Below are 17,155 nucleotides of genomic sequence, written 5' to 3'. Positions count from 1 at the left end.
TTTTTCTTGATATAGAAATTGATGCTCATCAAAATCTTCTAACAACTTGTGATGATACAATTGATGGGTCATAAAAATGTTCACCAAGTTTTGACATATTGGGTCAAATTTTTATTTTATTTCTGGTGGATTTTGGAATTCAGCTCTCTTTCTGTGGACAGGATTGTGCCCCACTACTTCACATGGGGGTATTCATGGCCACTCACTTCTACCACAATTTGCGATAATATCCCAGGTCTTTTCCCACTTTATTTTATTCTGAATGTGTGGATCTAATGCTACATTTTGTTTATTCATAAAAAAATGTTTTTCCTCACTAAGGTACAAGAAGGGGGAAATACTAATTCATATGCTATTCTAAGAATTGAAACACGTTCCCACTTCTGGTAGAACTGAATAGTAGTTTGAACTGCAGAAAGTAAAAATGGAAAAAATCAGAGAATATGACAAAGTATTTATTATGCTTTTTTATTGCAACCACGGAGGGAGGGCATTAGTATTTTCTTACCATTTCAGAGACAAGTATCACAAGAAAGTCATTTATGTATTCTTTTTTAAAAAAAGGTTTTATCTATTTATTTGAGAGAGAGAGAGAAAGAGAGAGAGAGAGAGAGAGAGGGCACAAGCAGGGGGAAGGGTAGAGGGAGAAGCAGACTCCCCGTTGAGCAGGGAGCCCGATATGGGACTCGATCCCAGGACCCCGGGATCATGACCTGAGCCAAAGGCAGATGCTTAACTGACTGAGCCACCCAAGTGCCCCTCATTTATGTATTCTTGGTATCTACTTTTCCTGTTCATTCATTCATCCATCAAATGTTCCCTGAATACTACTCTATGTCAGGTAGAGCTCTGGGCACTGGCATTCAATAAGGGGTTCTTAATTGATGGGGTAATATCCCACTCCCACTCTCATCTTTACCCACTACGTGATATCCAGCACTAATCGTGGAGTGCTAACATTTTATTTTCTGCCTGCTTTCACAATGTTTTGTATAGTACCTGTGTGACAAAGTGATTCTCAGAAATTTATTATTATGTGAAGACATGTAGGCCCAATGCATATTGAACCTTCTGTTACCAATGCCAGGAGGGCAGCCATTTCAAATAAGGATTTCCATGGAAAGTAATACAGTAGTTCTGTTTCCATTGAGAATGTGAGTCTCCCTATGACAGGGGACTCCTGTCTTGTCACTAGCAGCTGCCTTACTTAGAGAGAACAGTTACCAGCAGGACAACTACCATATACATCACAGGAGTTGGAAAATGTCAGTTTTTTCCATACATGTGACAAAGTAGTTGCCTTCTATATACGTCTTGTTTGAGTACTGAGCTTTCATTATTTCTACCTCCTGAGGTCACCGAGAAGTCCCTCCTCTGTCCCCAGACTCCACATTTTATTTGGTCTCTTTTAATAGCTCTTGACTGATTGATTGCAAGAACCTCTTAACTAGTTGGACTGCTTTTTCCCTGCCTGAGTGCTTTTTTGAGAAAGCTGATCTAATCATACCTTTCTCCAGCTCTAAGTCTCCAGGGGCTTTTCAAGGCTCACCTGAGCTACGGAACCTCCCCAGACCTACCTTCTTCCCTCTCCCTGAAAGCGCCGGGCTAGATCACTCTGTCACTTGCTTATTCCCATATGGCTCTCTCTGTACCTTGCATGTAGAACTTACTACACAGCAATACAGTCATTCATAACTCTGTCCTCCTCCCTTAGACTTTGAGCGTGTTGAGGACAGAAGAGTACGCCCTGTTTATCTCTGCTCTTCCAGCACCGTGCCTGGCATGAAACAGGTAATACTTACGTGTGGAATTGAATTAAACGAGTACACTGGAAGCTCTCAGTGAGGTCCTAAAGAATTTTACAGGCAACACTGAATTCTTTTTATGTCTTACAAATTTGTACTTTTTCCAGCAACTACCCACTCCTTGGTAGTATATTCCAAGTTTAAATAATAAGTCATCCTATAGTAATTCAACGAATTCTGTATCTTTTTGCTCTTGATGAGGCACAGTTGATCACTTACTGTATGACAGACTTTAGAAGAAGTAGACGCAGCTATCAGCCCCCAGCTATGCCCATTTTGTCCCATTTCTCCTTCCCAGCATTTATAAAAATATGAAATAAATAATTTTGAGGCCATTCTTCCTTGGGCAATTCATTCCAAAAACCTATGGATTGAAACGGATGTTTTGAGCTTGGGATCAATCCGAATTATAGTGAATGCCACAGTACGTGTAGGATCCAAAGGAAGCCCATCTCCTTGGTTTTCCCCACAGAAGAGAGAAGTGAACTTCCTAAAGACTCTGTGTTGAGAGAAAATGATTTCTGTATGTTACGTACTAGGGCTCACTTAGTGAAAAATTATTTCTCAGACAAGACTTGGTTCTGTTTTGAATTCACCTCACCTTTCCACTTACATCTTCCTTTTTTTCTGTTCAAAAAAAATTTTTTTTTTTTTTAGAGCTTCTCCTGACCCCTGGTCACCATGGCCCTTGAACATCTAGGACTCACATTTCTTCCTCCACCTATCTGTGCTGTCTACAGGCCATCCGAAAATCCCGATTCAAGCTAAGGTATTCATGGATGGATGGATTGTTTCTCTAAAGAGATTCTACACCTTTACAAGGACTCCTGGGCAAGAAAATGCCCTCGACCAAAGGAGCAGAGCCTCCCATTTGCAGATACGCAGACACTGTCACATACTAAAGCAAGAAAAATTTCATACACATCTTGGATCACATCACAGAGGCACTGGGACTAAGAGCGCTTTATGCTTTCACAGAGGTTGTGGGAGATTCAGTGTGATGCGAAAGACAAGAGGATCCATCAGACATTCCCAACATGAGAGTTCACGTTACCGGTTTTCAAACTGTATTCCTCAGTACTTAGAGAATCTGTGGAAGAACTTCAGAGGTCGCCAGGGTGGAATGAGAGGGAGACCCAGAGAACAAGTCGGTGTGTCTCATGCCTGGTGCCCCCGTGTGAACTAATAATAGTTGACTAGTAATAATAGCATTAATATTATTGGACTACTAATAGGATAATAGTACAGTACCACTATTCTAAACATTTGGTTTTAAATTAAGGTCATTTAAAGATAAAAACATTCTAAAACATTTGGTTTTAAATTAAGGTCATTTAAAGATAAAAAGAGTTTTCCTTCTCCAAATTGGGTCGACAACGGCTATTTAGGCACACATGCCCTGCACCCAGGAATCTCTGGTGAAACGTACTCAGCTGTCGCTACCTCAGCGGGGGTTACATCTTGGACAGTTCAGCCCTAAAATGCAGAGGGTAGGGTTTAAGGAGATGGAATATTTTGTTACAGAGACAGGAGAAATAGATAAGACTGAGGCACGAAAGTGGGCATGACTGGAGGTGAGATTAAGGAGTGTTGAAGACAGATTGGCCTGCTCCATGGTTTTGCCTCTGATGGGCCCTGCCAATGATGTTAGGCCTCAGGCTTTCAGGACTGAGAGATGTAACACCCATGTCTTGTTAACTGATCGATCCTTTCAGCACCCCTGAGTGTATCAGAATGATAGCTCATTCCTGACCTCACTACAAACACGTACATGTCCAATCATTTATGAAAGAGGACACCACTATGACAGTCCCCTGACAGAGTGACTGGGAGACGCTGAATTCCTTCCTGTATCCACGCTCCTCTGCCATGTAACTTTGCATGTCCTCTCAGTGCAAGAGGAATATACTTCCATGCCTCTGAACTCGGAGCTTGGCCACATGACTCGCTTTGGTCAGCGGGATGTGGGTGGAAACGACATTGTACCCATGCCAAGTTGAGGCCGGACAAGGCCTTGTGTGTGCTGCTTACCCTCGGCACTTCTGTCGTCACCATGAGAAGACCACGGTCCAGCCAGTCTGTTCACTGATCCACTGCGGTCGAGGGATGTGTGGAGCAGAGCCGGATCCAACCTGCAGCTTGGAGCTAACTAGTTAAGCCCAACCAAGATCAGTTTGAGCCACTTCGCCTGATAGGCAAATCTGCGAAAAATGAATGTTTAGAGTTGTAAACCACTGAGATTTTGTGATTGCTTATTATACAGCAAGAACTGGCTGATATCATAGGTAAGAGCTTGATTCTTCTTTCAGAGCAGAATTTGGACAAACCCCCTAAGAATTCAGCATTCTCATCTGTAAAATGTATATAATTATCACTATACCACAGTCTTATAGGCACTAACTAAAATAGTGTATGTAAAATACTAGGTAGATGCCTCACTATTAGTATTATTATACCTCCAGTTGTAAAGATACTTTGGGACTGAGAAATACAATGAAGTAGGACACGTGTAGATGTCAAGATAGGGATTAGATATTAGAATACACGGTAGTTTAAAGAAAGGCATTTATTCTGAAACCTGGGGCAAATAAATCCTTTTTCTTTTTTTTTTTTTTAAGATTTTATTTATTTGTTTGACAGAGAGGAACACAAGCAGGGGGAGTGGGAGAGGGAGAAGCAGGCCTCCCGCTGAGCAGGGAGCCCGATGCGGGGCTCGATCCCAGGACCCTGGGACCACGACCTGAGCCGAAGGCAGATGCTTAATGACTGAGCCACCCAGGCGCCCCGATAAATCCTTTTTCTTTAGTTTAATGACTCTTAAACATCATAAATTTACTACCTGAGGAGATGAATAATTGACCTGGAAATACTTTTCTATTAAAGGGAAATAAAAACATGACTTTACCAACATCACTTGGTGTATAAAGTGCTATTAGTCACATGCTATAGTTAGCACATTTGACTTGTTTGTGACCAAGAGTTCAGGCGAATACATTTGAGATTTATTTTGTAATTTCTGACATGCCAATATAAAACAGCTTTTTTTTTTTTTTGCTCCTCATTGCCATCGGGTTGGAATAAATTGGCTCTTGATGCAAAGTTGTGGCCAGGGGTTGAAATCCCCGCCCCCCGCCGGCTTCTGGTGTATCACCTCCTGGACTGGGACCTGTTTTGTGTAAAATAATGAGATACTCACTGGTCTCTCTGCCCCTCACATGCACTTGAAAGTATAGAAAAATAGTTGACTAAACGGATTGTTAGAAAAGAAAAAAGCCAACTCCTAATGGATAAACATGTTTTGTAAAATATATTTTTTTTGAAATTTAAACATTTTAATTTTAATTGAATTATTATACATATATTCATATGGAATTATTGTATATAAAGTACCCAATGAATGTATTAATTAAATAATTTGACTGCTAAATGATCAGGAACTTGAAAATATCGTTGTTATGTAGTACTTCTGTAAATAACCAAGATTTCATTTTATTCAAACCAGAAAAACATTGGTATAGGCAAAAATGTGCCAAGCTATACATTATCATGGAGCATGTTAAATTAAATATACTTTGGGCACTCCTTTCCATTTATTGTCTTTTGTGAAACCAGTTTTCTGTGGTCCAATTTTATGGTACAAAAGATTTAGTAACTTTCCCAAGGTCACAAAAGCCTCGTTACTTGCTGAGATGTTGACTAGCCATTGCTTATTATTAAAATAATGAACTCGGTGGTCATTTCAGTCATTAGAATTACTTAGTCTGATTGATTCATGAATCACAAATCAAACATTTGGTGATTAACTATTTTAATAACTGAGGCAGTTTCCAAATACTCATGCTGGTTTTACCATGTCCTTTTTGTTTATAGGGCAAGAACTTAGTTATCTTAGTTCAATGGTATGACCACAAAACTTTCTTAACTATGAATACTTTTGATCTTTTATTTCTTTTTTCTTTTTTTTTGTATTCTTCTATTTTTATTTTTATTATGTTATGTTAGTCACCATACATTACATCATTAGTTTTAGATGTAGTGTTCCACGATTCATTGTTTGCGTATAACACCCAGTGTTCCATGCAGAACGTGCCCTCCTTAATACCCATCACGGGGCTAACCAATCCCCCCACCCTCCTCCTCTCTAGAACCCTCGGTCTGCTCCGCTGAGGGACATAAAATATAGTTCTAATTATTGGGTCTTCATGTATGGAATCTTAACATGTTATTTCCTAACAGATTAGAAAATCAATTGGGGTTCAACCAGCTTTTAGCAGCCAGTTCAAGTTTTCTTGCAGGGATTTAAGAATGGATACACAATCCCAGGAGTGAAGGTGCCCTCTTTCCTTACCATGGCAATTCCCCTTTGTTGAACTTGCATTTCCACAAAGACAAAACCCACAGGGACTGCAGCAGGTCTGCGAGCAGCTGTGAAGAGCTTTATGGCTGCAGTAAAACCAAGATGCCTTGGACTTGTCTTGGCTTTTTTCACTTTGGTAAAACTAGTAAAAATGCTTGGACCTCTTATTTTTTCCTTCGATACACCTGTTTGTGTGTGCGCAGCATGAGTAGATCACTATACCTGCGTGGATTCCTCCAAAAGATAACCCTGAGACAACGATTTGGGCATATGTGGTTTATGAGTGGGTGACCCCAGGGAGCATGGTGAAGGAGTTAGGAAAAAAGAAAAGAAAAGGTGCATTAGGGATTTATTTATTTGAGAGAGAGAGAACAAGCAGGAGGGGCAGAGGGAGAGGAAGAGAGAATCTCAAGCAGACACCACGCTGAGTGTGGAGTCCGACCCGGGTCTTGATTGCACGACCCCAAGATCATGACCTGAGACAAAAGCCAAGAATCGGTTGCTTAACCCGCTGTGCCACCCAAGGTGCATTAATGAGCAAGCTACTGTTGTGGCAAACTGCAGTTCAGTCTTGCTGGGCGCCCCCCGGGAGACCACGTAGAACACAACTCAAAATTGTCTCACCGATCATTTACAAAACTTAGGTATTTCTTCCTTTGTGGCCTCCCTCCTGGCTGAAAGTAGCTCATGGCGGGTGTTAACCTTCAGGCACTTCCAGGCTGTGCTGCACAAGCCGGTCTCATTTCTGCAGCCAGAGATCGATCTCAGGCAGAGAAGCACGGACTGTCGAACTGTCCACCCACGTGCAGCCGACTGCTGGGGTCGGCAGAAGGAACAGGGGCAAAATCGCCAAGAGCATCCACTATAGGCCCTAAATGGGTGTCCTCTCTTTTTATTTAAAGTTCAAAAAAACAAGTCCAAGTCTTTCATGTTACATGAATTTCAAAGGTAAATATTTTTGTTTTAAATGATGAGTGTATAGAAGGAAATACTTGCAGTGTCCTACTTATTTCTATAAGCAGGGTTTTATTCTCTCAATTAAACTCCTTTGTCCTTATTGGTATGGGGAATATAGTTATAAGGTAAAACTGAGAATTTTTTCTCACAGCCAAAAGCCAAAATGAGAAAAATTCATTTTATCGTCAAAAACAAAGATTTCATAAGGGGTTTTTTTGGTTGTTTTTTCCCATTTTATTGGGCTTATTCTTAAGTCTTATTCTTAACTTTTGGGATTTTGTTGCTAATTCTTACCACAAGATGTCACTATTTTACCAGCCTAATATCTGAATGCTTTTCTGAAACTCTTTAAAACTCTCTCCTGCTGGTTTCAATGACTTATTGAAACACATCCACTAACATTGTCAAATTTTTTCTCATAGGGGAAGTTATAAATTTCCCTTGGAGAGTGGTGGTTCAAGATGGTGGCATAGGAAGGCCCTGAAACTCACTCCTTCCCATGAACACACCCAATCTACAGCTACATATAGAACAATTCTCTCTGAAAAAGACCTGAAAACTAGCTAAACAGCTCCTCCATAGCAAAATATTAAAAGGCCACATTGAGACAGGGAGGAGAGGCAGAGACTTGGTATTGCCAAAGACCCCACCCCCAGGGTGGCTACCCATAAGTGCGAGGAATCATACAAACACGGAGTACATCCCTGAAGAGCAAGGGGTTTGAGCCCCATAGCAGGCATTCCAACCTTTGGGACCTGCACTGCACAAACAAGCCCCCCTCTCCAAATATCTGGCTTTGAAAACCAGTGGGGCTGACATCTAGGAGATCCAAAGGAAACTGAGACTCTGCCCTTAAAGGGCTTACACACAAACTCACTGGCCCTGAGACCCCACACAAAGACAGCCGGTTGAAAAGTGCCTAGAACATATGTGAAGGATATTCAGTGGCTAAGCCCTGCTTGCAGGTACACTCCAGTTTGGAACACTCCTGTGGGCCTGCTGAAAAAATGGTAAATTCCTGGGGCGCCCGGGTGACAAGGTCAGTTGAGCGTTGGACTCTTGGTTTCGGCTCAAGTCATGATCTTGGGATCGTGGGATCGAGCCCTGAGTTGGTCACCATGCTGAGTGTGGAGTCTGTTTGAAATTCTCTCTCCTTCTCCCTCTGTCCCTCATGCTTGTGCGTACTCTCTCTCTAAAGTAAAAAAATTAATCTTTAAGAAAAGAAATGGTAAATTCCTAGAAACATACAATCTCCCCAGACTGAATGATGACAAAATAGAAAATCTGAATAGACCAATCATCAGCAAGGAGATTGAATCCGTAATCAGATACTTACCAACAACCAGGACCAGACAGCTCAATGGCGATTTCTACTAAACATTTAAAGATTTAATATCTGTTCTTCTCAAATTTTTTTCAATACATTTCCCATTTTTATTGGGCATACTCATATACACAATGTATTTTATTTTATTTTTTTCAAAATGTCTTTTAAAATGGCTTTTACCATGTATCATTTTATCACCCGGTTTACAATTAAATATGTCGTGAACATTTTCTCTTTTACAAGAGTTAAAATACTTGCAAAGTATGGAGAAAACATAATTTATTAAGCTCTCTTGTTGGGGAAAGTTAGAATTTTTTTCCAAGGGGACTTCATTCTTTTTACAATGCACTGAGAAAAAAGGGGATGTCCTTGTCTTCTATAGCTTTTTACAGATGATAGAAACTTGCCTTTCAACTTAGCTTTTTGACTTGCTTCTCATGCTCATCTGATCACCAACCAAGTAATCCATTTTATTTTTTCCAATCTCTCTCCCATTTGCTTCCTCTTTTCTATCTAGCCTCCTTGGCGCACGCGCACAAACACACACACTTCCAGTACTTCAGAATCCTGTCCCTCACCTCTAATATCTGCCCCCTGCCCTCTCATCTGCTCCCTTTAAGGGGTTTCCTTTCCTTTCCTTTTAAAGATGAGGTCTTAATTGATTTTGATCAACTCTACTCCAAGCTTTATACTCAGTTCCACATTAGGAGTAGTCTTTAATAATCTAAAGAAAGAATTCAGTTGTTAAAGGAAAATAATAAGAAGAAACCCTTGGTAGAAATACATGTATCAAGAAACATAGAACTTGGTCACAATGTAGATAAGGCTGACTTTTTTTTAAAGAAGTTTTTCGGAGAGGGCAGGGAGAGGAAAGTAGTTGGTACTTGAAGGCAATGTTAGGGACCATTATGAAAATCTATTCACTATTTCAGGGCAACTAACAAATGATCATCTCTCAGTAACAATACTGGAGCTACAGCCTTTATAGGTCCTGAAATGTGCATGACTGATAGTGCAAGCAAGTGTTCATCAATAGTAACTTTGCAGAGCAAGGCAGATGCCAGCTGGCAAAAAAGTGGTGCCCGAAGACAGTATGTTAATTCTGGAGCCCTGGAAACCAGGAAGTGCTCACCCATCACGTGGCCATCCGAAAGGGCAAAAGAGGGGACGATCCGCTTACCACGACCTGGTAGAAATGTCTGAGGAAAGCAGTGAAGCTGGCCATGCCAGCATTTACACATGGAACATTTCTTGGGCAGCCAGGGGTCATGGGACACAGACTCACGGTTCTCTTTGCCCCAATCATGCTCACAGTTCCAGCCATAGGAGGAGGGGGGGCAGGCACAGAAGGACAAAAGCGTGCCAGTTCCCCCACTCAGACAGTAGGTTTTGTTTAGCTCCTTAGTGTCCTGGATTCCTATGGACAGCACAGACTGGAAAGGCCAATGACAAACAGCAGGCTCCTGCTGGGACTGAATGCTGTCATCTCTTAAGGCCATGTCTCCCTGAGAGGGAAGTGCAAATTCACAGTAGCCCAGCCCAGCAACTAATTCCAGTTCAGCGGCTTTGGAAATGGCCATGATCAAAATCACGCTGGAGGAGAGGCGCCCCATCTTTCTGTGGTCCATAGCTCTTTAGCTGGGGACTTGGCCTTCCTGGGGACTCTCCCTCCTCAACTGTTCTTCTCAAACATTTCCAAGAAAAACTGAAGAGGAGGAAATGCTTCCAAACTCATGTTACGAGGTCAGCATTACCATGGCACCAAAATCAGACAAGGACATCCCAAGAAAGGAAAACTGCAGACTAACATCCCTGATAAACATTATGAAAAATCCTCAAAAATATTAGCACACTGAATTCAACAATACCTTAAAAAGATCATATAAAACCACAATCAAGTGGGATTCATTCCAGGATACAAGGATGTTTGAACATGTGAAATCAATTGACATGATACACCACATTAACAGAATGAAGGATAAAAATCATATGATAATTTCAGTAGACACAGAAAAAGCATTTGATAAAATTCAACTTCCACTTATGATAAAACTTTCAACAAAGCAAGTATATAAAAAATATATCTCAACATAATAAAGGCCACATATGGCAAGCCCACAGCTCACATCATAACCAACAATGAAAAGCTGTAAGGTTTTTCTCTAAGATCAGAAGTAAGACAAGGATGCCTACTCTTTCCACTTTTATTCAACATAATATTGGAAGTCCTAGTCAGAGCAATTAGGCAAGAAAAAGAAACAAAAGTCATCTAAAATGGAAAGGAAGAAGTAAAACTGTTACTATTCATAGTCAACGTGATCTTATATGTAGAAAACCCTAAAGACTCCACCCAAAACTGTGAGAATAAACAAATTCAGCAAAGTTGCAAGATACAAAATCAATATACAAAAATCCGTTGCATTTTATACACTAACAATGAACTATCAGAAAGAGAAATTAAGAAAACAATCTCACTTCCAATTGCATCAAAAACAATAAAATACCTAGAAATAAATTTAACCGAGGAGGTAAAATACCTAGATACTGAAAACTACAAGACACTGATAAAAGGAACTGAAAAGACAGAAATAAATGGAAATATATTTGTGCCCATGGATTGGAAGAATTAATATTGTTAAGATGTCCATACTACCCAAAGCAATCTACAGATTCAATGCAATTCCTATCTAAATTCCAATGACATTTTTCACAGAAACAGTACAAACAATCCTAACATGTTTATGGAAACACAAAAGGTCTCAAATAGTCAGAGCAATCTTGAGGAAGAACAAAACTGGAGGCATCATGCTCCTTGATTTCAAACCATTGTACATAGCTCTAGTTACCACAACAGTGTGGTATTGGCGTAAAAACAGACACGCAGACCAATGGAACAGAAGAGAGACTCCAGAAGTAAACCCATGTACATGCGTTCAATTAATTTACAACAAAGGAGGCAAGAATATACAATAGGGAAAGATGTAAATGGTGCTGGGAAAGCTAGAGAGCCACATGCAGAAGAATGAAACTGGATCACTATCTCACACTATACACACAAATTAACTCAAAATGGATTAAAAACTTGAATGTAAGTCCTGAAACCATAAAACTCCTAGCAGAAAATAGAGGCTCCATGACATCAGTCTTGGTGATAATTCTTTGGATTTGACACCAAAGCAATGGCAACAAAAGCAAAAGTAAACAAATGGGACTACATTAAAAAGCTTCTGCACAGCAAATGAAACCACCAACAAAAGAGAAAGGCAACCTACACAATGGGAGAAGATATTTGCAAATCACATATTCAAAAAGGGTTAATATTCAAAATATACAAAAAAACTCATACAACTCGATATTAAAAAACCCAATTAAAAATGGGTACAGGATCTGAAGAGACATTTTTCCAAAGCAGACATACAGATGGCCAATAGACACATGAAAGATGCTCAACACCACTCATCATCAGGGAAATGCAAATCAAAACCACAATGAGATATCACCTCACTCCCATCAGAAAGGCTATTATCAAAAAGACAAGAAATAACAAGTGTGGGTGAGGATATAGAGAAAAAGGAACCTTTGTGCACTGTTAGTGGGAATTTAAATTGGCGTAGCCACCATGGAAAACTGTATAAAAGTTTCTCAAAAAAACTAACAATAAACTACCATATGATCCAGCAATTCCATTTCTGGGTATTTACTCAAAGAAAACAAAACACTCATTCAAAAAGATGCATGCACCCCTATGGTCACTGGAGCATTATTAACAATAGCCAAAACATGGAAGCAACCTAAGTGTCCATCAATAACTGAATGCATAAAAAAATGTGGTGTGTACACACACACACACACACACACACACACACACTCTGGAATACTACTTAGCCATAAAAAAGAATGAAATCTTGCCATATGTAATAACGTGGAGGGACCCTGAGGGCATTATATTAAGTGAAATCAGTCAAAGATAAATACCATATGATTTCACTGATATGTAAAAATCTAAAAAACAAATGAACAAGTAAAACAAAATTCACAGATCCAGAGAACAGACTGGTGACTGCCACAGTGGAGGGGTTTGGAGGTTTAGGTGAAATGAGAGAAGGGAGTCAAGAGGTACAAACTTCCGGTCTAAAATAATTAAGTCATGGGGAGGTAACAAACAGCACGGGGAGTATACTCAACAATATTGTATTGCATATTATGTAACTTTGTATGGTGACAGGGGAAAACTGGACCCATTATGGTGATTATTTCACAGCTTATACAAATACTGAATCATTATGCTGTTCCTCTGAAACTAATAGAACATATGTCTATTATATCTCAACATATAAAAAAGATATTTGGGTTTAAGGGAAAATTTTTCACTCGAAGAAAGATTAAATTACAAATGATCTGGTCATCTTTCACCAAATCCAGAACCTTCCAGAGACTTTGAAATAATCACCCCACCACCATGCACATTGGGCAGATACAATTATCATCGCTAACTTATTTTTCTTTTTCATTATCTGCTTCATTCTATGCTTTTAAGATTTACAAAACCATCTTTTAATTCAGCACTTCTCAAATATTTCAAATACACTTGATCCTTGAACAATATGTGGCTCAGGGGTGCCAACTCTCCGTGCAGGCTGAAATCCACATATAATTTTTGACTCCCCCAGAACGTAATTACTAATAGCTTGCTCTCGACCGGAAGCCTTACTGATAACACAAATGGTTGATTAACACATTTCTCGTATGTTATATGTATAATTTGCTATATTCTTAAAATAAAGTGAGCTAGAAAAAAGAAAACGTTGTCAAGAAGATCATAAAGAGAAAATACAGTACTGTATTGTATTTATCAATATGGGAAATTTATATTATCTGTTCAAAAGGTGAATCATCTGTGAGTACCTACATCAATATTATCTGCTATGATATAAATCAGTACGGATGTTATATGTATTACTAATGTGAGACACTAAAAATGAAAACATAATGTGAAAAGGAAATTCATATTTATTTACAGGTATAACACTTCATGCATTGATAATGCAGAAGCAGCAATAGGACTGCTTTCCGGTAGGCTACTGCAATTGATACAATTGCTTCACGGTAGCCTCGCCTACACATTAATGAATGAATTGTCATAACATTTTTATGGCATGCACTATTACAGTCATATTTATAATATAATATTGGAAATAGTTATTTACAAAAAACACTCATCTGTGATGAAAGGCTGGAATGTTTCTCCAATCATGAGATGCATCTTGTATGTTAATGTAGTTCTTTGAAAGCAAAGTTAGAAAACAGTAAGAAAATGAACACATTATTAATTTTATATTAAATATCACTCACCTTATGCCTATGGAAGGGTAGGCTAACCACGTCCATACACGACTTACACACGATGTTCTACACTTAGGCAATGATGATGGTGAAGACACAAAATGTCCCATACATTTCTTGCTGTACAGTTGTGAGATTTTCATATGAAGACACTCAACACACCTACACAACAGATAAGTTTATTTACTATATGGCGTGATGATTATTTACCATTCATTAAGTGGAAGTGGACCATCACAGAGGTCTTCATCCTTGTCTCTTCACACTGAGTGGGTGGAAGAGGAAGAGGAGGAGGAGGAGGAGGAGGAGGAGGAGGGGTTGGTCTTGCTGTCTGAGAGGTGGCAGACGAAGAGGTTGAGGTGAAAGGAGGGGCAGGAGAGGCAGGCACACTCAGTGTAACTTTATAGAAACACATGGCACTACATTTGTATCTTTGGGGTAAATACCCAGTAGTGATCTGAAGGGGCACCTGCACCCCAATGCTCATAGCAGCAATGTCCACAACAGCCAAACTGTGGAAGGAGCTGAGCTGTCCATCAACAGATGAATGGATAAAGAAGATGTGGTGTATATATATATATACAATGGAATATTACTCAGCCATCAGAATGGATGAAATCTTACCATTTACATCGACGTGGATGGAACTGGCGGGTATTATGCTGAGTGAAATAAGTCAATCAGAGAAAGACAATTATATGGTTTCACTCATATGTGGAATATAGGAAACAACACAGAGGATCGTAGGGGAAGGGAGGGAAAACTAAATGGGAAGTCATCAAAGAGGGAGAAAAACCATGAGAGATTCTTAACTCTAGGAAACAAACTGAGGGTTGCTGGAGGGGAGGTGGGTGGGGGAATGGGGTAACCGGGTGATGGGCATTAAGGAGGGCAGGCGATGTGATGAGCACTGGGTGTTATATGCAACTGATAAATTGTTGAACACGATGTCTGAGACTAATGACGTACTATATATTGGCTAATTGAATTGAAAAAGATACATGGCAATTTCTGTCTGACTTTTTTGCTGTTTCATTTCTCTGAAAATGTTTCTATATGGTACCAATCCTTCCACTGTGCACTTTAGTCACAGTGCCCACATCATAGAGGGGTCCTTCTGCCAGACTGTCTAATGTCCGTTTGTTTTCTGCTCTGCTACCTCCAGGTCTTCTTCTCCGTCGTCTGGCACTGCTTGGGGAGCACTCATCTCCATCAAGTCATCTTCTGTTCACTCCTCTGGTGTGGTGTCTGTTAGCTCTTGAACTTCTCCAAGACCCATATCTCAAAACCCTTCACATCCCAACTTTCTTGCCATAGCTACACTCTCATTCATGATTTCCCTGACTGGCTCTTTAGAAATCCTGGGAAGTCATGCAAAACATCTGGACACAGTTTTATTCAGCAGGAGTTTATTGTTTCAGACTGATGGCTTTCATGGATTTTCCTACAACGATGGCATCTTCAGTGGTGTAATCCTTCCGGATTTTCATGATGTTCTCTCTGTCCGGGTTCTCTTACATAGCATTGACAATCCTTCCCATAGAGTATGTGTGTAATAAGCTTTAAAGGTCTTTATGACCCCCTATTCTAGAGGCTGAATTAGAGAGATTGTGTTTGGGGGCAAGTAGACCACTTTGATGCCTTTGGTGTTGAACTCATGGGATTCTAGGTGACCAGGGGCACCGTCCAATGTCAAAAGAACTTTAAAAGGCAATACCTTAAAAGGCAGGGTACTTTCTGACTTCAAGGACAAGCATCGATGGAATGAATCCAGAAAAACTGTTCTCACTGTCCAGACCTTCTTGTACAACCCACAGACTGGCAGCTGATGTTCATCTGTTCCCTTCAAGGTTCTGGGGTTAGCAGCTTTATAGATAAGGACAGTCCTGACCATAAACCTGACTGCATTTGCACAAAACAGTAGTTAGCCTATCCCTTTTTGCCTTGAATCCTGGTGCTCACTTCTCGTCCTTATTAATAAATGTCCTTTATGGCTTTTTTTCCAGAATAGAGCACCTCTGTCCTCATTAAAAACCTGTTCAGGCAGATATCCTTTCTCCACAATGATTTATTTTCTTCTTTCTTTTCTTTTCTTTCTTTCTTTCTTTCTTTCTTTCTTTCTTTCTTTCTTTCTTTCTTTCTTTCTTTCTTTCTTTCTTTCTTTCTTTTCTTTCTTTCTTTCTTTCTCTTTCTTTCTTTCTTTCTTTCTTTCTTTCTTTCTTTCTTTCTTTCTTTCTTTCTTCATTCTTTCTTTCTTTCAAGGGAGAGAGAGAGAGAGCGTGCAGGCATGTGAGTGGGGGGCAGGGAGGAGCAGAGGGAGGGGGAGAGAGAGAGAGAGAGAATCTTAAGTAGGCTCCATGCCCAGCACAGAGCCCATCGCAGGGCTCGATCCCACAACCCTGAGATCATAACCTGAGCCAAAATCAAGAGTCGGACACTTAACTGACTGAGCCACCCGGGCGCCTCCACCCCCCTCCCCAGTGATTTTCTTAATGTCATCTGGGAACTGTCTCTTGGTTGACAGAAGCTACTTCTCCTGTTATCCTGACATGTTTTAGGTCAGACCACTTTCTAAATTTATCAAACCATCCTTTGCTGGTATTAAATTCTCCAGCTTTAGATCCTTCACCTTCCCTTTGCTTTAAGTGGTCATATAATGTCTTCACTTTTTCTCCAATCATATTAGAGTCTATAGATATGCTTTTCTTATAGCAGTCCCACACCCACAAAGAAGCTGCATTTTCAATACAAGATAGAAAGGTATTTTGCCAAAAGTGCAAAAGGTTTTGCTGTGATGGCGTCATGCATTTCCTTTTCTTTTTTTGCAACGGTCCTTCATGCCGGATTCATTTATCTTGCACTGGTGAGGCACCCGCAGCTGCAGACCCCCATCTGTGGTACGTACCAAGCAATTCAACCTTTTCTTGTCCTGTCATGACTTTGCTCTGCTTCTTGGGAGCACCTGCAGCATCCTTAGTGGCACTTTGTAAGGATCCCCTGGTGTTCGTCAAAGTTTACGGTATTTTACTAAACATGATGAAAAATACGGGAGACCCACGAGAGATCACTTTTTACCGCAATAAGCAATTTCCTGCAGAGACAAACTGCTCACACAGAGATGATTAGCATCACACTGTTTTAAGCAGATACCGGCAACACTTGAGCTCACCGCCATAGTAACAGGAGGTGGTGATGAAATTACTACAGTGGTTCACCATGTACTATAGTTAATTTTATGCACTTATGATTTAATACCGTGTTTTTACGTTTGTTTACATTTCTCCTGGCTGTAAATGGCAGCGTGTATGGTCTGTACGTGTGTGTGTACGTTTTGTTACATTTTAACTTTTTATAATAGATTTCCAT

Source organism: Mirounga leonina, unplaced genomic scaffold (genome assembly GCF_011800145.1).
Source record: "Mirounga leonina isolate KUSES-001 unplaced genomic scaffold, KU_Mleo_1.0 Mir_101595, whole genome shotgun sequence".
In the NCBI taxonomy this organism is placed as follows: Eukaryota; Metazoa; Chordata; class Mammalia; order Carnivora; family Phocidae; genus Mirounga; species Mirounga leonina.
The sequence above is the reverse complement of the archived record's forward strand: the minus strand, read 5'-3'. Positions refer to the sequence as shown.